Source organism: Schistocerca serialis, chromosome 7 (genome assembly GCF_023864345.2).
Source record: "Schistocerca serialis cubense isolate TAMUIC-IGC-003099 chromosome 7, iqSchSeri2.2, whole genome shotgun sequence".
In the NCBI taxonomy this organism is placed as follows: domain Eukaryota; kingdom Metazoa; phylum Arthropoda; class Insecta; order Orthoptera; family Acrididae; genus Schistocerca; species Schistocerca serialis.
The window spans coordinates 468,502,146-468,524,088 of NC_064644.1; positions in this window are offsets into that span (position 1 = coordinate 468,502,146).

Sequence of the window (21,943 nt, forward strand, 5' to 3'; positions counted from 1 at the left end):
CGTATGCAGTCCTGATTGTGGCGCTCACCTGCACGGCGCCAAACACGCATACGACCATCATTGGCACCAAGGCAGAAGCGACTCTCATCGCTGAAGACGACACGTTGTAACCTCCCCCTCACTTATCGACCTTAATGACAGTGAAAAATTAAACCGCGTGTACCTAATGGAAATTTGGGAAAAGCAATCGTCACCGAAGTTAATCTATCGGTAAAGAGGGAGGAAAGGGTTACATCTAAATGAAAGGAAAAATGCAAATGAAACTGGTGGAAATTAATTTTGAAAAGGGGTGAAGTTAATAAAGAAAGTAAATGTGCGGCCGTTACGTTAACAATCAACTAGCGGTAATTAGATATTTGAGATTTGGGGGAAATCACGGTCGCCAGTCCTAAGGACAATTACTATAGTAACTGAAAAAGAATGGTTGTTACACATATAATTAACACTAGAAGCGTGGCAACTGAAGGTTGACACGTGTAGTGTGAAAACTGAAAGTTTGTCAGAAGTAATAAATTTCGCTACACTCTGACTTAATTTAGCAAAAGAATTAATAAAACCGGAAAATCGAAAGTTAATTTAGTGACTGAAGTTAATAGTGAGCTTTCTTTCTGAAGCACATCGAAATTCAGTAACATACAGTTAGTCTTGGACTACCTCAACAATCATTTCAAAAGCTACTTGAATCTACGCAATTTAGAAATAAGAGATTTAACTTTGATCTTGAATTAAATGATTCTGAACAATTAACAATAGTAAAATGTAGTACGTACCAAGCTGAGCTGCAGTCACAGGTAAGCTAAAATACGGTAACAAAGCTCGCACTCTTAATTCGTGCTTGTGTAATCTGAATATTGTAGCCAGCTCTGAGACTTTAACTGAACTTTGAAATTAAAGCAGTGAAATGGAATTATGCTGGCGTTTGAATTTCAACGACACTCGGGTTCATTTCGGAAAAGGAAGGGACCCTGCTTGGCAATGCAATTGGGACAATGAGCAACAAAGGTTCATGCTAAGTTGCTGTAATTTTGCGAAGCAAATGGAACAATTTGAAAAGCTGAGGTCTGCCATACAGTTCTGAAACTTTACGTGCTTTTAGTCTTCCTTGTTGGTTGATTGAAGGTTTGAAGCCGTCGATCGAGGAGGTGGCGACAGTCACTCATTGTCGGCCGTCGCTGTTGCAGAAGCTGGATGTTGGCGCGCCTTCTTCTCGACACGGTCACCAGGCGAAACGGGCTCTTGATGTGCGCTAGCTAATGCTTCCCGTCCGCGACACCATGTCAGAAACTATCATCGCGAGTCGAGCGCAATTACATGCTGCCAAACCCCGAAAGTGCGGCAACTCGCGGGAGCGTCACACAACACACCTGCTCCACTCGCTACTCCAGCCAGACCCCGACCTTCTGCTCTGCCCGCGCTCCACGCGGCAGAGTTAACACTCCCAAAGATCCTACACACTTTGAGTCTTCACACGACCTATCGATGTAATCGTTCGATAGCAGTTTTCCCTAGGCAAGACCCAGCGTAAAAATACAAATAATATTTACGAAACAAACCAATTATACATCGACATAAGTGCATAAATATATATATATATCCAAACAGTAAAGCAATTACAATATGTAGACACAGAAATGTCATATATTCAGGTAACAAAATTAAGGAAAACAAATTATAGTACAATAGATGGAAATAGGAGGATATGCATTTCCGGCGTTACACGTGCCCCACATTGTCTGAGGATGTTCGTGTAACGTAAACAGACTCAGAAAATGTCCCAAAAAAGAAACAGCGGAAATGCATATGCTCAAAACATCAACAAAATTTAGCATTCGTCTAATTAACCATAAATCAATTTTTTAGACCATAATAATTGAGTGAAGACACTCCTAATCTTATTCCACTCTGTCATCTTGATCAAAATAAAACAGGTTGACAACATATTAAAATTCATAGAAAATATAGAAAATGGTTTAGCTATTCCAAAATCATTAAAATTCGTAACACTATGAGGAATGGAATACTATTTGCAAAATTGATCATAGTACATGGTCATAAAAAACAGGTATATCAAAATACGCAAACTAATAATTAATTACATAGAATACACATATTTATGTAACCTTTTCATAATTAATATTCTCGTCATGTCCAATTAACGCTAAACAAGAAAATAATATACAGCAGATAAAATAAAACATAAATATTGACAGCAGAATCCTTTCACATCAGCTGTCCGGGAAGAAAAGCAACTCCACATTCCGTACTCGCGAGTACAAAGGATGCCGACAGCGGCACAAGAGCCAACAGCGGCACAAGAGCCGACAGCGGCTCGCCTCGCCAGTATTGTTGCGCCCGCGTGTGCGGCACGCTTGATCTCACTCGCCCTTATGACGGCGTTTCCAGAACGTCCGTTTCACAGAATTCTTTCGGAAAAACTCACTCCCGAGTAATCTCAAGGAGTCCATAAACACTATCACAGTGGATAACTCAACACTGTCCATCATCACACGCATGTACTAGCCTGAAACTTAAAACAGCGTCTAAGTACATCGGCAATGACTAGTAAATCACATATTTATGGAATCTTACAGCTATTTACAAAATCATATTTACATTCCTTAATCTACTGTGACTCAGCTGAAAACTTAAACTAGCAGCTTGGATTTTTCAGTTGATTAGATATGATTAAATTGATTAAAATTAAATTGATTAATCAAAATTAATTACTTATTAATTACAACTTCTTTAATGACCTTGGTCAGTCAAAAGCATAGCAATCTAGCAAATCGTTAAATCTTACACTCTATTTTACATACTGTACAAATTACCCATTCTGTGGTATTAATCAATCCTAGGTTGGTTCAATTTCAGGTCTACAATGTTCCGTAGACCTAATAGTTTTCCAGAGCTTGGATACTCTAAGCAATAAGCATTTGTGTGAGGTATACCAATGACTTTATATGGTCCATTATAAACAAACTTAAATTTAGAGATTTCATTGTCTATCTCGCTCGATTTCTCATGAGCTTTTACAAGTACTAAGTCTCCGATCGCAAACTTAGCAAAACGCGCTTTAGCGTCATGACGACGTATGCGAGCATCGGCTTTTAACTTCATTACTTCTCGCAAACGATCTTTTTTCACACCAATACTAATGTTAATCCGTGGAGGGAATTTGATTATCTCTTCCACTAAACTTTCTACACTTTTGTCAATGCCGAGATTCCTCACTTTACGGCAGTTCAAATTCATACCTACATCAATACCATCCGGCCAGTTAACAATGTGTATAGGCTGGTATTGCCTATGCACACCGTCTCCTGCCTCGTCAAAACTAACTACTATTGTTTTATCTTGGGACGTACATGTCAAAGTTTTGCTTTCGCAATTAATCACTGCACGGTACTTTAATAGCCAATCTAACCCGATAATTACTTCCGCAGTTAAGTCTGGCACGACGACAAACTCTTGTTCAAATCGTGCCCCACATATCTCGAAGTTGACAAAAATCTGTTTTGTGACCGGTTTACTGGCCTTCCCAGTAGCACCGATAATTTTCACTCCTGTTACTGGCATAACTACGATGCCAGGTCTGTCCTTCAGTAACTCAAATATTTTCCCAGATACAGCACTCAATTCTGCACCGGTGTCAATCAACACGTTTAGTTGTAGGTCGTGCGTATTAACAGACACTACTACCCGTCTACACTTGTCCTCGACTGTTTCTTTATTTTCCCACAGTAAATCCTCGTCTATATCCAGGTCATTCCAGAAAAAACCATCCGGCTTTGATCCCAAACCCGGCTTATCTGGCGGCTTTTTCAGCCTCTGTTCACATACAGTTTTAATTTCAACACGTTTGTCCTGAGGCTTTGTCTGTAGCTTCGCCTCCAATACCGAAACCTTTTCCTGTAACTCGTCAACTAGTGAGTGTTGCTTTGCTATCAATTCACTAATCGTCACCTTCGTTGATTCCACTTTGGTCAGATTAATCTCATCCGCCAATCTACCTGGAGGAATGTGTCCAGTAGTTTCTGCAATTACTTCCGCTAGATCTGCGCAACCCACACTGCTATCGTCTGACCGTATAATGTCAGCTCTAACCTCATACACGTTGTAATCTATGTGCTTTTCTACCAATCGTGTCCGGCTATCACTAAAATTTTCGTAATCTTTCTCCTTAATACTCTCGCAATATTTAAACTGGAGGTTTGCGTCGGATGGGTCGGCTACTTCTACCACTACAACTTTCGGTAAAGTCTGCCGGTTAGGGCCAGAACTTTCCGTTACTACTTCAACATTCAATTCCTGCGGGACGAAACACGACGCATCTTGCTCGTGCTCCCCATTAACATCAACTATTTCTAGTAAAGTCTGCCGGTTACGGCCAGAACTTTCCATCACTTCACAAATACTATCTTCCTGTGGGACGAGACGCGGCAAATCCTGCCCGCGCTCTCTATAAACACTCCTCCCGTACAGGCCCCTATAATCTCTTAGTTCGTCGTATAAGCGACCGAACTGCCTTAACCAGACCTCATCCATCTCTGCATCCCCTCGCTCGATGACGGACGTTTTATCCGACATCTGATCTTCTCTCAACAATTGCGAATCATTCTTAAACTCAATCTCCAGTTCCGCTGTGGGTATTACAGCTGCCACTTTATAATCGATTTCCGGAACACTACTTAAATTGTTCTCACTGACAGTGAATGTATTTTCTGCTGCCATGTATACAGCTGATTTACTACTTGTGGGCGCACTCCTTTCTCCTAACACTGGCACACTCTCCCGCCGTTGATTATTCCATACGGAATTTTCATAACGGCGACACCTGGGTTTTCTCTTGTTATTGGGCCGCCAAAATTTCTCCACGCCCGGTCGGCCCCTCACCGGCGCGGCTAATGGTTTCCCTGTCTCGTCCCAGCAGATACGCTCCCCGGATGCTGCTGAGGCGGCTGATCACACCCTCTGGCGTTATTACTATTCTGTGAAGCCCGTATCACGTTAGTATGATACTGGTTTCTGTCATTCCTGTTATTATCTGCATTGTACCGATTGTTATTACGGTCCGAACCATTATTGTTATTGCTGCGGTATGCATTATTCCCTTGGTTATCGTTGTTATGGTTGGGGTGGTACCCGTTGTTGTTACCACGGCCTCTACCACTGTCGCGATTATTGCGCCAATTGTCCTCGTCCTCAACTCTTTCCAGGAAATCATTGACTGTCCTATAATTGCTTCCTACGTAGCGTTTTGCATCATCTGGAAGCTTCTTGTAGAGTTCCCAGACTATTTCGGATTCCGTGCGGCGATCACGCAAATATTCCAACTTGCGGATCCAGCCCTCACAAAACTCCCTCATCGAACCGCGCGAATTCGCATCGAAAGGCCTCGATACGACAAATTCGCGCCAGACACTTTGCTGTTTTTGCTCTGACCAGTATTCAGCCAGAAACAAATTTTTAAACTCGTCAAAAGTCAGGTTCGTAATGTCGAGGTTTAAGCCCCAACGCTTGGCATCACCAGCCAGCACATCAATAACCGCATTAATTTTTCTCTCATTAGTCCATGATCTGGGTAAAACTCTTTCACAATTTTTAATGAAATCCGTCGCGTGTATACCGCCTTTTTTCAAGGGGTCGAACCGCTCCTCTTTCGTCAACAATTCCGAACTATGTGCACAGATTGGCACATAGCTCTGTTTTTCGTCAAGTTTCTTTTCTAATTCCGACACTCTCGTAATTACTTTGCAAGTGGTTGTCGCAAGCGTTTCCACTTCCCTCTTTTTCTCTTCGCAGGTATTAGCCTGCTCCCTCACTTTAGTGTCTACTTCGGACACTAAAGCCTTTAAAGTTTCCACCTTCTGTTGATCCTCTTTTTTCACTAATTGAATTTGTTCCGTCACCTTATTCTCGATGATCGGAGCAACTGCTTCTCCTACACTTTTCTCGATTCTGCTAATTTCGGAACCAAAACGAGTATTTATGCTCGCAATTTCCGCCTGAACGCCTATCATTTCCTGTTTAAGATTACCGATTTCGGTATTAATTACAACAATATCTTCTTTGATTTTATCAACTTTTGTATTAACAACTCCAACATTGTTGTTAACAACATTAATAGCTTTGTTCTGATTGTCTAGCTTTCGTTCAATCTTTTCAGACTGAGCTTCTTGCTTGGCAGACAGAGCTATAATTTCTGCCGATTGACTCTTGATTTCATTAATCAAAACATTCAATAAATCAGTTAAATTCCCGGAGATTACCGGTTTTACTTCCGTAGCTGGTTCCTCTATACATGTTCCCCCGTATTCATCATCAAGGGGTACAGATTTGATTTTCGCTTCCGATTCCGAAACATTTTCTAAAGTTTGGAATTCCATTTCTGCTAATTGTTGCGTTTCGGCGGTCGCGTCTTTCATGCTAGCCGCCTGCCCCTGAACAATGGGAACCGCCGTGCGCGTTTCCCACTGTTCGACCGATTGTTCCGTATCCAAGTCTACCAAATTTTGGTAATTGTTGCCTTCACTCATTTTAATAATTTTCAATATAAATGACAAATCTCAAATGTAATTAGGATTACTCCCACTACTTATTCTCGCTGACGTAACGGCCTGTACGTAACCAGTACTTTGTTACGACATTTGCACCAAAGAAAATTCGTGTCCAGAACAACCTCAAATCTGAAGGTTGTCCTGTCACCAGGTCGCCACGTGTAACCTCCCCCTCACTTATCGACCTTAATGACAGTGAAAAATTAAACCGCGTGTACCTAATGGAAATTTGGGAAAAGCAATCGTCACCGAAGTTAATCTATCGGTAAAGAGGGAGGAAAGGGTTACATCTAAATGAAAGGAAAAATGCAAATGAAACTGGTGGAAATTAATTTTGAAAAGGGGTGAAGTTAATAAAGAAAGTAAATGTGCGGCCGTTACGTTAACAATCAACTAGCGGTAATTAGATATTTGAGATTTGGGGGAAATCACGGTCGCCAGTCCTAAGGACAATTACTATAGTAACTGAAAAAGAATGGTTGATACACATATAATTAACACTAGAAGCGTGGCAACTGAAGGTTGACACGTGTAGTGTGAAAACTGAAAGTTTGTCAGAAGTAATAAATTTCGCTACACTCTGACTTAATTTAGCAAAAGAATTAATAAAACCGGAAAATCGAAAGTTAATTTAGTGACTGAAGTTAATAGTGAGCTTTCTTTCTGAAGCACATCGAAATTCAGTAACATACAGTTAGTCTTGGACTACCTCAACAATCATTTCAAAAGCTACTTGAATCTACGCAATTTAGAAATAAGAGATTTAACTTTGATCTTGAATTAAATGATTCTGAACAATTAACAATAGTAAAATGTAGTACGTACCAAACTGAGCTGCAGTCACAGGTAAGCTAAAATACGGTAACAAAGCTCGCACTCTTAATTCGTGCTTGTGTAATCTGAATATTGTAGCCAGCTCTGAGACTTTAACTGAACTTTGAAATTAACGCAGTGAAATGGAATTATGCTGGCGTTTGAATTTCAACGACACTCGGGTTCATTTCGGAAAAGGAAGGGACCCTGCTTGGCAATGCAATTGGGACAATGAGCAACAAAGGTTCATGCTAAGTTGCTGTAATTTTGCGAGGCAAATGGAACAATTTGAAAAGCTGAGGTCTGCCATACAGTTCTGAAACTTTACGTGCTTTTAGTCTTCCTTGTTGGTTGATTGAAGGTTTGAAGCCGTCGATCGAGGAGGTGGCGACAGTCACTCATTGTCGGCCGTCGCTGTTGCAGAAGCTGGATGTTGGCGCGCCTTCTTCTCGACACGGTCACCAGGCGAAACGGGCTCTTGATGTGCGCTAGCTAATGCTTCCCGTCCGCGACACCATGTCAGAAACTATCATCGCGAGTCGAGCGCAATTACATGCTGCCAAACCCCGAAAGCGCGGCAACTCGCGGGAGCGTCACACAACACACCTGCTCCACTCGCTACTCCAGCCAGACCCCGACCTTCTGCTCTGCCCGCGCTCCACGCGGCAGAGTTAACACTCCCAAAGATCCTACACACTTTGAGTCTTCACACGACCTATCGATGTAATCGTTCGATAGCAGTTTTCCCTAGGCAAGACCCAGCGTAAAAATACAAATAATATTTACGAAACAAACCAATTATACATCGACATAAGTGCATAAATATATATATATCCAAACAGTAAAGCAATTACAATATGTAGACACAGAAATGTCATATATTCAGGTAACAAAAATAAGGAAAACAAATTATAGTACAATAGATGGAAATAGGAGGATATGCATTTCCGGCGTTACAACGTCTCCATTCGTCCCTCCATTCACGCCTGTCGCGACACCACTGGAGGCGGGCTGCACGATGTTGGGGCGTGAGCGGAAGACGGCCTAACGGTGTGCGGGACCGTAGCCCAGCTTCATGGAGACGGTTGCGAATGGTCCTCGCCGATACCCCAGGAGCAACAGTGTCCCTAATTTGCTGGGAAGTGGCGGTGCGGTCCCCTACGGCACTGCGTAGGATCCTACGGTCTTGGCGTGCATCCGTGCGTCGCTGCGGTCCGGTCCCAGATCGACGGGCACGTGCACCTTCCGCCGACCACTGGCGACAACATCGATGTACTGTGGAGACCTCACGCCCCACGTGTTGAGCAATTCGGCGGTACGTCCACCCGGCCTCCCGCATGCCCACTATACGCCCTCGCTCAAAGTCCGTCAACTGCACATACGGTTCACGTCCACGCTGTCGCGGCATGCTACCAGTGTTAAAGACTGCGATGGAGCTCCGTATGCCACGGCAAACTGGCTGACACTGACGGCGGCGGTGCACAAATGCTGCGCAGCTAGCGCCATTCGACGGCCAACACCGCGGTTCCTGGTGTGTCCGCTGTGCCGTGCGTGTGATCATTGCTTCCTTCCTGGGACAATGAATTCACGGTGTTCTTATTTCAATTTCCAGGAGTGTAGAAATCGCTGGAGGGAAGGTTCCTGGTGTGTCCGCTGTGCCGTGCGTGTGATCATTGCTTGTACAGCTCTCTCGCAGTGTCCGGAGCAAGTATGGTGGGTCTGACACACCGGTGTCAATGTGTTCTTTTTTCCATTTCCAGGAGTGTATTTGAGTTCCCGAAGCAACTCCGTAACACATGCGTGTTGTTCGAACCTATGGGTAACAAATCTAGCAGCTCCCCTCTCAAACACTCGAACAGTGCTCAAGAAGAGGCCTCACTAGCATCCTACATGCGGTCTCCTTTACAGATAAACCACTCTTTCGTAGAATTCTCCCAATAAACCAATGTTGACCATTCGCCTTTCCTACTGTAATCTTCACATACTCGTTCCTCTTCATATCGCTTTGCGACGTTACGCCCAGATATTTACGAGACGTGGCTGTGTCAATCAGGACACTAGTAATACTGTATCCGAACGTCACGGGTTTCTTATTCCTACTCATTTGCATTAACTTATACTTCTCTACATTTAGAGCCAGCTGACATTCATCATGCCAACTAGAAATTCTGTCTAAGTCATGTTGTATCTTTCAACAATCTCTCACCTTCGACACCTATGCGTACACCACGGCATCGTCAGCAAAGAACCTCAGATTGCTACCCACCCTGTCTGCCAAATCATTTATGTCTACAGAGAATCACAACTGCCGAACCACACTTACCCAATGTCCTCCTGACGATACCCTTGTACACTCTCCGTCAAGGAAAACTTTCTGGGTTCTATTACATAAGAAATCTTCTAGCCGCTCACGTATCAGGGAACCTGATCCATATTCTCGTCCCTTCATAGCAGTCTGCAGTGAGGTACCGTGTCAAAAGCCTTTTGGAAATCTAGAAACATGGATTCTAGTTTTTACCCTCTTTCCATAGTCTGCAGTATATCATGTGAGAAAAGGGCAAGCTGAGTTACACACGAGCGATGCTTTCAAAACCGTGATGATTTGTGGACATAAGTTTTCAGTCTTTAGAAAATTTATTATTTTCGAATTCAAAATACATTCTAGAATTCTTCAGCAAACCGATATTTAAGATATTAGTCTGTAATTTTGCTGGCCCTTCTTTTACCCTTCTTATAGTGAAACTAAATTACTAATTTTTGTAGATTATAGGCCCCCGACTCTGACTTCAGAGGACCTCTGCTCAAGATAAAGAGGGTTCTTAGTTCACTTTATAGGAAGTACCAAAAATTAGTTATATGTGGTGTCTTCAATATCAGTTTTATATTTGATCGTACAAGAAAAATTATGTTGGAAGATCTAAATTCATATAGTCTGAAACAGGCTGATTTTTCTCCAACCAGGGTGCAGGGTAACAGTAGCACATCCATAGACAATATTTCAGCCGGCACGGTAGCTCAGCGTGTTCGGTCAGACAGCTGGTTGGCCTCTGTAATAAAAAAAACTGAGTGGAAGGATCAACATAACGAACTTGAACGGAGGTCAAGTGGCGTCCGCAACGACCAAACAAATATTATATACAATTACAAACTTTGTAGAAAAGCTAATGCAATGGCAACAAAGAGTTTTTTAAACCTTGTTAAGGAACAAGAGTGGCATATTTATAGTGCCGATAACATAGACGACAAATATAATGCTTTCCTTAACCCATTTCTCATGCTCTTTGAAACTTACTTTCCATTAGAACGTTCTAAACGGGTACTAGCAGTAAAAGGGAGCCTGGTAGCTGACTAGTGAGATTAATTCCCCGGACGTAGCACAAACGGAACACCGAACTATGCGAAGGCGGAGCGCAATCTGAGGACCGCCACTCGATTGCCGAGCGTGAACTACTCATACCACCGCGGCCAGCAAATCAGTGGAGCCGGCAGGAGACATATCGCAAACACTGGTCCAGGATGTCAGTCAACAGGACCAATCTGATGACGCAGGTGAGTTACACCTCCGAGAATCCGTTGTACTACGATCAATCAATCCGGCTGCATGCCCTAGAGACTTTCAAATCTCACTACCAGTATCAAATACATCTTCTTTTTCCATCTGAGGTGGGGCTGATACAGTGATCAACATGGACGTGCTTGAGCTAACATATATTGAGGTGACAAAAGTCATTAGATACATCCTAACATCGTGTCAGACCTCCTCTTGCCGCCATAGTGTAACAGCTCGACGTGACATGATCTGCAGAAATACTGAGCCATCCTTCTTCTATAGCCGTCCACACTTGCGAAGCTGTTGCCTGTGCAGGATTTTGTGCACGCACAGACCTCTCGTTTACGTCCCATAAATGTATGATGGGATTCGTGTCGGGCGATCTGGGTGGCCAAATGATTCGCTGGAACTGTCCAATGTGTTCTCCAAACCAATCGCGAACAGTTGTGCCCCAGTGACATGGCTGTTTGTCGTTCATAAAAATGCCATCGTTGTTTGGGAACATGAAGTTCATGAATGGTTGCAAATGGTTTCCAAGTAGCCGAACATATCCAGGACCCAGTCTACTCCATGAAAAAACATCCCATACCAGTATGGAGCCACCACCAGCTTACACAGTGTCTTGTTGATAAATTGCGTCCCCGGCTTCGTGTAGTCCGCGCCACACTCGAGCCCTACCATCAACTCCTACCTGCTGAAATAGGGACCCATCTGACCAGGCCACTCGTCTAGAGCCCAACCGATGTGGTCACGAGTCCGGGAGAGGCTCTGCAGCCGATTTCGTGCTGTTAAGAAAGGCACTCGCGTCTCCGTCTGCTGCCATAACTTATTAATGCAAAATTTCGCAGCAAGGTCCTAAAGGATAAGTTCGTTGTACGTTCCACATTGATTTCTGCGGTTAATCCACGCAGTGTTGCTCTCTGTTAGCACTCATAACTCCACGCAAACACTGCTTCTCTCTGTCGTTAAGTGAAGGCCGTCGACCACTGCATGAAAATTTGGTGTCCTCGGCACACTCTTCGATCCCGTGATACTGAATTCCCCAACGATTTCCAGAATGGAATGTCCCATGTCTCTAGCTCCCACAACCATCCCGCGTTCAGTTTGTGTTAATTCCAATCGTACGGCTATAGACACGTCGGAAACCTTTTTACATCAATCACCTGAGTACAAATGACAAATCCAACAGTACACTGCCCTTTTATACCTTTTGTACGCGATACTACCACCATCCGTATATATGAATACAGCTATCCCATGACTTCTGTCATCTCAGTGTAATGTACGAGGGTCACTCCAAAAGAAATGCACACTGTTTTTGTAAAAAATAAGGTTTTAATTCTGCATGTGCGAATGTTTTACAGTGTTCAGATACGTCCTTTCCGCTTGTTTTCAAACTTAGTTCAACCTGTTCTCGTGAGTGCCACCGTCACAGCATGTCTTCAACATGGCTGCTACACTTAACGTTCGTCAGAAGCAACGCGCTGTCATAGGATTCCTGTGCTGTGAAAACGAGACAGTGGGAAACATCCACAAGAGGTTGAAAAAGGTGTATAGAGATCCTGCTGTCGATCGCAGTACAGTTCGGTGAGCAAGCAGGTTACGCGATGAAAGCGGGCACGGCAATATTGAGGATTGTCCTCACAGCGGCAGACCTCGTACTGCACACACTCCAGACAATGTGCAGAGAGTTAACGAATTGGTGACTGCTGACAGACGCATCACAGTGAACGAATTGTCACGCTACGTTGGGATAGGGGAAGGAAGTGTTTGCAGAATACTAAAAGTGTTGGCGTTAAAGAAGGTTTGTGCCAGGTGGGTTCCCAAGATGTTGACAGTGGCTTACAAAGAAACAAGAAAAACAGTATGCAGCGAACTTTTGGAACAGTACGAGAATGTTGGAGATGAATTTCTTGGAAAAATTGTGACAGGTCATGAAACATGGCTCCATCGTTTTTCACCAGAAACGCAATGGAGTGGCATCACGCAAATTCACCCAAGAAAAAAATTCAAAACCACACCTTCTGCTGGAAAAGTTATGGCTACGGTGTTTTTCGATTCCGAAGGACTCTTTCTTGTGGACATCATGCCAAGTGGAACCACCATAAATTCTGATGCATATGTGACGACACTGAAGAAACTTCAAGCTCGACTGAGTCGTGTTCGACCACATCGGCAAAAGCTGGATGTTTTGCTGTTGCACGACAATGCACGGCCACGTGTCAGTCAAAAAACCATGGAAGCAATCACAAAACTCGGATGGAAAACACCGAAACACCCGCCTTACAGTCCTGACCTGGCTCCATGTGACTATCATCTCTTCGGAAAACTGATAGACTCTCTTCGTGGAACAAGGTTTGAAGATGATGACTCCCTTGTGCACGCTACCAAACAGTGGCTCCAACAGGTTGGTCCAGAATTTTACCGTGCGGGTATACAGCAGCTGGTTCCAAGATGGCGTAAGGAGTTGAGAGGGATGGAAATTATGTGGAGAAATCAAAATATTGTTCCTAAAGTATGTATCTACACTGTAAAACTTTCAAACATATAGAATAAAAGATGAATTTTAAAAAAAATAGTGTGCATTTCTTTTGGAGTGACGCTCGTAAATGCGTTAATCTGTATCTGCCTACCCACTTGTGTTCACATTATTATAATCTCTCTCTCTCTCTCTCTCTCTCTCTCTCTCTCTCTCTCTCTCTCTCTCTCTCACACACACACACACACACACACACACACACACACACACACACAGGCACACACACTAGACATGTACACAGGCGCGCGCACGTGTGGGGGCGCACATTATACGGTGATTATCAATGTTAACTTAAAAAATAAAATACGGTTTCATCACACTGAAGAATGACTGTTCTTCAATTAAAAATACGTTTAGTTGGCGGTATACTATAAAGTCCTATGGCATAGCGAAAGGCTATAAATGTCGAGAGACGGTAGCCCAGGCTAGTAGTTGACTAATACTATCGCATCCTTTCGGACAGCCAAAGAAGATGAGGGTGGCAGTCACAGAACAGAGATGACACCAAGTCAATATTATACTAGTGTTTCCTATAGGACCTGCGGGACACTAACGTAAAATAACCCTGACAAGCCTCTACAATAAAGTAACGTCCACAGCAGTTTATTGTATTTCTTTCGCCCCGTAGATACTGCTTCCACGTCGTGAACACCACCGGGTACAGGCAGTTCAGATACATGCTAACTTATGACCAGTCATATCCAGCTCAGGTTTCACTACGAAAATCTACAAACGAAAATGCGCTCACCCTCTTTGGAACATTCGAAATGTGCTCAGTATAGGAGGAGACAGTTTATCAAACTGACGCACTTATGCTTATGGACTTTTCACCCACTCTCTCTGATACAATACCGCTGAGCAGTACCTTGTTGAGCCGGCCGCGGTGGCCGAGCGCTTCTCGGCGCTTCAGTCCGGAGCCGTGCGTCTGCTACGGTCGCAGGTTCGAATCCTGCCTCGGGCATGGATATGTGTGATGTCCTTAGGTTAGTTAGGTTTAAGTAGTTCTGAGTTCTAGGGGACTGATAACCTCAGATGTTAAGTGCCATAGTGCTCACAGCCAAGTACCTTGTTGAATAAACATGTTTATGGCAGTCCACGATTTTATCACACAATTAACGGCTGTGAGGGTAAATGAACGCAATGCTGTAGCTATAACGTTAATAGTAATGACGGAACATTGTACATCTTATTACTGGTACGCAGATGCATAGCTGAGGTTGGTTTTGGACACGATGATGGCCTGATCCTAGACCGAAATCTAGTGTCTCTAATAAAATTTAACGTTACAGCTGTGTATAGCACACTGAAGCGCCAAAGAAACTGGTATAGGCATTCGTATTCAAATACAGTTGCTATTTTGAACGTGGTGTTATAGTCGGCGCACGAGCGATGGGAAACAGTATCTCCGAAGTGACGATGAAGTGGGGATTTTCCTGTACGACCATTTCACGAGTGTACGGTGAATGTCAGGGTCTAGTAAAACATCAAATCTCCAACATCGCTACCGCCGGAAAAAGATCCTGCAAGAACCAACGACGACTGAAGAGAATCGTTCAACGTGACAGAAGTGCAACCCTTATGCAAATTGCAGCAGATTACAACGCTGGGTCATCAACAAGTGGCAGTGTGCAAACCATTCAGCGAAATCATTGATAAGGGCTTTTGGAGCCGAAGACCCAGTGGTGCAACCTTAACGACTGCACGACACAACGCTTTACGCGTTGCCTGGGCCAATCAACACCGCAATTGGACTATTGATGAGTGGAAACATGTTGCCTGGTCGGACTAGTCTCATTTCAAAATGTATCGAGCGGATGTATGTGTTCGGGTATGTAGACAACATTATTAATCCAAAGACCCTGTATGTGTGCATGGGACTCTATAAGCTGGTGGAGGTTCGGTAAAGGCATGGGGCATGTACAGTTGGATTGATATAGGGCCCCTGATACGTCCAGATATGACTCTGACAGGTTACACGTACGTAAGCATCCTGAGCCGTGGCTTTCTCGCGTTATGCCTTGTTTTTTATCATTGGTTGCAGTGCAGTGGTGTCTTATTTCTTCTTCGGTTACCGCCATAACGTTGCTGTGTTCTCTCTGTGAGTGGCAGCAGCAGAGTGTATCGATACTAGTACTGCTGTACTATCTTTGGTGTGCCGGATATATTTTCCTGGTGTGCTGTGTGTGGCAGTCGGTCGGTTGGGGGCAGAGCAGCGAGGAAGTCACCGTGGCGCGTGGTCAGGCCTGAGCCGCTGGCGGCGTGCACGCGCGGTTGGAGTTGTGAGGCGCTTCTTGCGAAGGCTACGAAGTTCCTCGCCCAGCGATCCTGGACACTAAAGTTGAGTGCTCACTTAACCTACTGTCAAGCCTCAACTGCTATGACATCTCTTCGTTTGATCCTGGTTGTCACTTTCTGGGAGATTCCCACGACTGACAACGTGTGTGCATTGAAGTCAGCAAGAATTGCAGCCATCTACCTGTGTCGTGTTTAACTTAATTTAATTCATTCCTTAATTAATAAAGAGTACCAGCGGTATCTTCTGCCCTGTGGCCGTTGACGCTCTGGTTACCTACCCTTATCATTGATGTAGTTTGGCTGTGTGTTGATGCTGTCCAGCACAGCGTGTAGTTCGACACCTGAGGTGTTGTTGGTAGTTTTGGGCGGAGTTGGCTGGATTGGATACCAGTATCCAGAACGTTGTGCTATTTACATCTTGTTGTCGTTTTGATGGTCGGGCACAGCAGGACTGGTCTTGTTTGTTGGTTCGTCGGCTGCCTTTTGGTTGGGTTGCAATCTGACTAAGAGGTTGTCGGTCTGGCTGCCTGTCTCACCTAGACGTTCGTTAATGTTACCCTCCCAGGCCAATCCTTGGAACCTTCTGAGCGCCGCTCCTTGTGTTTTACATAGTGATTTCCTTGTTAGTCTTAAGTACTCTGAGTAGCCTTCAGCCGAAATTGAGCTTATTAAAATTGCAAAGCTTCTTTTTTGGCCTTGAGCCATAAAAAAAATTTAAAAAAACTGTTTCTTGTTTGGTATGTGGCCTTCAGCTGAGTTTCAGCCTTTCAAAATTAAAATTGAAAATTCTTAGTGTCTAGACCTTAAGCTGTAAATTTGTTTCAGGATGGTGTGTGGTCTTCATCCGAGTTTTCAGTCTTTTCAAATGAAAGGTTAAAAAAAATTGTCTAGGCCTTAAGCCATAAAAAATATTTTCTAGTTTGTATGTAGCCTTCAGCCGAGTTTTTCAGCTTAAATTAACAATTGGAAATTTCTTTCTCTCGGCCTTAAGCCGTAACACTGTTCTTGATTAATGCGTGGCCTTCAGCCGAGTTCTATGGGAAAAATTTAAGCTAAGGTTTTCAGCTTATTTATATTGAAGATAAAAAAAAATTCTAGAGAAGTGAAACCTCCAAAAGAACTCCTGTACCTCAATTCCTTGCTTAGGCCTTGTGCCTTGGATTTTCTATGTCGCCTTCAGCCAATCTAAATTAAATCAAAGGAGGTCTTTCGTTAAAACCTTGAGAGTTTTTGATTCTTGCTTGTGTGATTGTGTGTTTTAACAAATAAAGTTTATGTGTTGAGTGCAACTGACAGTAACTAATTTTAGCCCCTTTCCACAAATGTAACCTTATCCGCTCTGTCCTGCTAACCCAGGGATTTCACATCCTGTTTGGTAACCTGCATTCATTCATGTCCACTGCGCTTTCCGACAAACTTGGGCAGTTCCAGCAGGACAATGCGATACCCCACACGTCCATAATTGCTACAGAGTGGCTCCAGGAACACTCTTCTGAGCTTAAACACTTCCACTGGCCACCAAATTCCTCAGACATTAATATTATTGAGCACATCTGGGATGCCTTGCAACATGCTGTTCAGAAGAGATCTTCACTCCCTCGTACTCTTACGGATTTAGAGACAACCCTGCAGGATTCATGGAGTAAATTCCCTCCAGCACTTCTTCAGACATTAGTCGAGTCCATGCCACGTCCACGTCGTGTCGCGGTACTTCTGCAGGTGTACCATTTTCATTGACTCTTCAGTGTATAATGCAGTTCTTAACAAAAGACTAATTAACGCGGAAATTTATGAGCAGTTTATCCCTTGATCCAGATCCACCTGCTACTACAGCGTAACCCAGAGCACGGTAGCTTGCGAGACAGGATGGCGAATTAAACCCAGATGGAAACAGCAAGACGATTAACGACAACCGGTTGCTGCACGGGACACCCTGGGTGTGGTTTGTGGTTTGTACGAGACTTCCCACGCTCATTTAGGCAAGTGGTGGGATGGTCCACAAATTCCACCTTGATGACTACGACACACAAGCCATTAGAATACGGTAACACAGGGAATAGAGTTTACACGATTCACAAATAAATGGCATCCACCACTTCCCTATCTCAGGTTACCTTGAACAATGTTGTTGTTGTTGTGGTCTTCAGTCCTGAGACTGGTTTGATGCAGCTCTCCATGCTACTCAATCCTGCGCAAGCTTCTTCATCTCCCAGTACCTACCGCAACCTACATCCTTCTGAATCTGCTTAGTGTATTCATCTCTTGGTCTCCCTCTACGATTTTTTACCCTCCACGCTGCCCTCCAATGCTAAATTTGTGATGCCTTGATGCCTCAAAACATGTCCTACCAACCGATCCCTTCTTCTAGTCAAGTTGTGCCACAAACTTCTCTTCTCCCCAATCCTATTCAATACCTCCTCATTAGTTACGTGATCTACCCACCTTATCTTCAGCATTCTTCTGTAGCACCACATTTCAAAAGCTTCTATTCTCTTCTTGTCCAAACTGGTTATCGTCCATGTTTCACTTCCATACATGGCTACACTCCATACGAATACTTTCAGAAACGACTTCCTGACACTTAAATCTATACTCGATGTTAACAAATTTCTCTTCTTCAGAAACGATTTCCTTGCCATTGCCAGTCTACACTTTATATCCTCTCTACTTCGACCATCATCAGTTATTTTACTCCCTAAATAGCAAAACTCCTTTACTACTTTAAGTGTCTCATTTCCTAATCTAATCCCCGCAGCATCACCCGATTTAATTTGACTACATTCCATTATCCTCGTTTTGCTTTTGTTGATTTTCATCTTATATCCTCCTTTCAAGACACTGTCCATTCCGTTCAACTGCTCTTCCAAGTCATTTGCTGTCTCTGACAGAATTACAATGTCATCGGCGAACCTCATAGTTTTTACTTCTTCTCCATGAATTTTAATACCTACTCCGAATTTTTCTTTTGTTTCCTTTACTGCTTGCTCAATATACAGATTGAATAACATCGGGGAGAGGCTACAACCCTGTCTCACTCCTTTCCCAACCACTGCTTCCCTTTCATGGCCCTCGACTCTTATAACTGCCATCTGGTTTCTGTACAAATTGTAAATAGCCTTTCGCTCCTTGTATTTTACCCCTGCCACCTTCAGAATTTGAAAGAGAGTATTCCAGTTAACGTTGTCAAAAGCTTTCTCTAAGTCTACAAATACTAGAAACGTAGGTTTGCCTTTTCTTAATCTTTCTTCTAAGATAAGTCGTAAGGTTAGTATTGCCTCACGTGTTCCAACATTTCTACGGAATCCAAACTGATCTTCCCCGAGGTCCGCTTCTACCAGTTTTTCCATTCGTCTGTAAAGAATTCGCGTTAGTATTTTGCAGCTGTGACTTATTAAACTGATAGTTCGGTAATTTTCACATCTGTCAACACCTGCTTTCTTTGGGATTGGAATTATTATATTCTTCTTGAAGTCTGTGGGTATTTCGCCTGTCTCATACATCTTGCTCACCAGATGGTAGAGTTTTGTCATGACTGGCTCTCCCAAGGCCATCAGTAGTTCTAATGGAATGTTGTCTACTCCTGGGGCCTTGTTTCGACTAAGGTCTTTCAGTGCTCTGTCAAACTATTCACGCAGTATCTTATCTCCAATTTCATCTTCATCTACATCCTCTTCCATTTCCATAATATTGTCCTCGAGTACATCGCCCTTGTATAAACCCTCTATATACTCCTTCCACATCTCTGCCTTCCCTTCTTTGCTTAGAAATGGGTTGCCATCTGAGCTCTTGATATTCATACTAGTGGTTCTCTTCTCTCCAAAGGTCTCTTTAATTTTCCTGTAGGCAGTATCTATCTTACCCCTACTGAGACAAGCCTCTACATCCTTACATTTGTCCTCTAGCCATCCCTGCTTAGCCATTTTGCACTTCCTGTCGATCTCATTTTTGAGACGTTTGTATTCCTTTTTGCCTGCTTCATTTACTGCATTTTTATATTTTCTCCTTTCATCAATTAAATTCAATATTTCTTCTGTTACCCAATGGTTTCTAGTAGCCCTCGTCTTTTTACCTACTTGATCCTCTGCTGCCTTCACTACTTCATCCCTCAGAGCTACCCATTCTTCTTCTACTGTATTTCTTTCCCCCATTCTTGTCAATTGTTCCCTTATGCTCTCCCTGAAACTCTCTACAACCTCTGGTTCTTTCAGTTTATCCAGGTCCCATCTCCTTAAATTCCCACCTTTTTGCAGTTTCTTCAGTTTCAATCTGCAGTTCATAACCAATAGATTGTGGTCAGAATCCACATCTGCCCCTGGAAATGTCTTACAATTTAAAACCTGGTTCCTAAATCTCTGTCTTACCATTATATAATCTATCTGATACCTTTTAGTATCTCCAGGATTCTTCCAGGTATACAACCTTCTTTTATGATTCTTAAACCAAGTGTTAGCTATGATTAAATTATGCCCTGTGCAAAATTCTACAAGGTGGCTTCCTCTTTCATTTCTTCCCCCGAATCCATATTCACCTACTATGTTTCCTTCTCTCCCTTTTCCTACTGACGAATTCCAGTCACCCATGACTATTAAATTTTCGTCTCCCTTCACTACCTGAATAATTTCTTTTATCTCGTCATACATTTCATCAATTTCTTCATCATCTGCAGAGCTAGTTGGCATATAAACTTGTACTACTGTAGTATGGCTTTGTGTCTATCTTGGCCACAATAATGCGTTCACTATGCTGTTTGTAGTAGCTTACCAGCATTCCTATTTTCCTATTCATTATTAAACCTACTCCTGCATTACCCCTATTTGATTTTGTATTTATAACCCTGTAATCACCTGACCAAAAGTCTTGTTCCTCCTGCCACCGAACTTCACTAATTCCCACTATATCTAATGTGGTGTCACCGCCAGACACCACACTTGCTAGGTGGTAGCTTAAATCGGCCGCGGTCCATTTAGTACATGTCGGACCCGCGTGTCGCCACTGTGTGATCGCAGACCCAGCGCCACCACAAGGCAGGTCTCGTGATACGAACAAGCACTCGTCCCAGTTGTACGGACGACCTAGCTAGCGACTAGATGTACTAAGCCTTTCTCTCTCATTAGCCGAGAGACAGAATAGCCTTCAGCTAAGTTAATGGCTACGAACTAGCAAGGCGCCATTAGCCTTACAGTGATTGTAATTAAAGTCTCCTGTGTATCGTCAAGAGCGATGTACCACTATGACTGATTAAAGATAAGTATTAATCCAGCTACGTACTTTTCTGCATAACATTAATTACGTAGCCTGTTCCAGTACTTCACGCCCGTCTGCGTTAGTCTAGCGTGCATTTTCAGCCAACAAGGTGTTGGCCCAGCTGCCGACACATCATCTAACTTTAACCTATCCATTTCCCTTTTTAAATTTTCTAACCTACCTGCCCGATTAAGGGATCTTGAACAATATGGCGATAGTAATGGCATGCGGCCATTAAATTTAATAAAATTAAATCTGACTGATGCCGAACAAGCGGACCATGTACCAGAAGGGTAAACGCTGGAGAAAAGAGAGAAAGAAGATCCATTGGCCTATATCTGTGGCTCTTGCCTCATAACTGCAATCACGCACGCGTCCTATACCACCAATTCCTTATAAATCACGTTCAAGATTTAATTTTACTTTCAATACAATGACAAAACGCACAAAATAGGTGACGCATCGTGATGGGAAGTGGCGGACGACTTTGTTAAGTGATCCATTTGTTCGTTTTCCCTTCTCTCTTATTAATTCCCTATACGAATATGTCCACTGCTCTCAGAGAAACCCTTAGTTTTTTTTTTAGATAAATTTCGTATTGAAATGCTATGTCTCACAGCCATAAGTCGTAATAGGTAACGCACGCTGATTCTCAGATATCTCTCTTATAAGGAGTTCAAGCTTAGTTTAGGATTATATAGACTCTCAAGTCTATATTTGATCCTGATTATTTCTTTTATTGCGCATCCATTCATTTTCTACGACTTCTAAACACAAACATATCACAAGTAGCTTTGTGACTTTGAATCGATATAGTAAATGTCGACCACATTAGCATAACCCTGTAGTAGATCAACCACACAAACACCTCCCCGCTCATTGATCACCTACGTAATCCGGGCAGGATCTAACACATGAATAGTTACCCTTCATGTCAGATATTAT